The sequence below is a fragment of the Octopus bimaculoides genome, chromosome 20, assembly GCF_001194135.2.
Source record: "Octopus bimaculoides isolate UCB-OBI-ISO-001 chromosome 20, ASM119413v2, whole genome shotgun sequence".
Lineage (NCBI taxonomy): Eukaryota > Metazoa > Mollusca > Cephalopoda > Octopoda > Octopodidae > Octopus > Octopus bimaculoides.
The window spans coordinates 8,130,946-8,131,755 of record NC_069000.1 but is presented as its reverse complement, the minus strand read 5'-3'; positions in this window follow the sequence as shown (position 1 = coordinate 8,131,755).

Below are 810 nucleotides of genomic sequence, written 5' to 3'. Positions count from 1 at the left end.
AGCATGTGTGTGTGTACATGCATACATACTCATATATAAACATATATTTATATTCATATTCATACATACACACACACACATATGGTTATTGATAAAAGACTCATGACACACTACTCCATTTCAAACAATGAGTTTTGCAAGTTTGTTTGCAGAGGTGTATTGGTAAATGTGTGTGTGTGTGTGTATTGGTAAATGTGTGTGTGCATGTGCGTGTATATGCATATGCACACATGTATACATGAAAGCAATTAATGTGCAGGTCATCATATAACTGTGTTTGTTTAAGAACACAATTGAAGAGTTTAGTAAACACATGTCGAACCATAAGTATTGTTTCCTAACAACAGGTCACTGATTTCAATGGATGGGGATTAAATGAAGTCTCAACTACACTTGTGGCCATCCTTACGGTCAAGTGGTTATTTTGTCTTGCAATGAGAATCATGGGATGCAACAGTGCTGGATTAACCATTAAGCAAAAGAAGCACATGCTTAGGGCAACAAGGAAAGGAGGGGGGCACCACAGAAATGGTAAATGGTTTATGGCACAAATGAAATCACTACTTAGTAAGGCGGCAAGCTGGAAGAAATGTTAGCATACCGGACGAAATGCTTAGCAGTATTTCATCTGTCTTTACATTCTGAGTTCAAATTCTGCCAAGGTCGACTTTGCCTTTCATCCTTTCAGGGTTGATAAATTAAGTACCACCTTGGTGGAAATTGGAATCAGAAATATGAAATGTCACTAAGCATCTTGTCCAGCATGCTAATGATTCTGCCAGCTCGTCATCCTAAACGATATACATATAA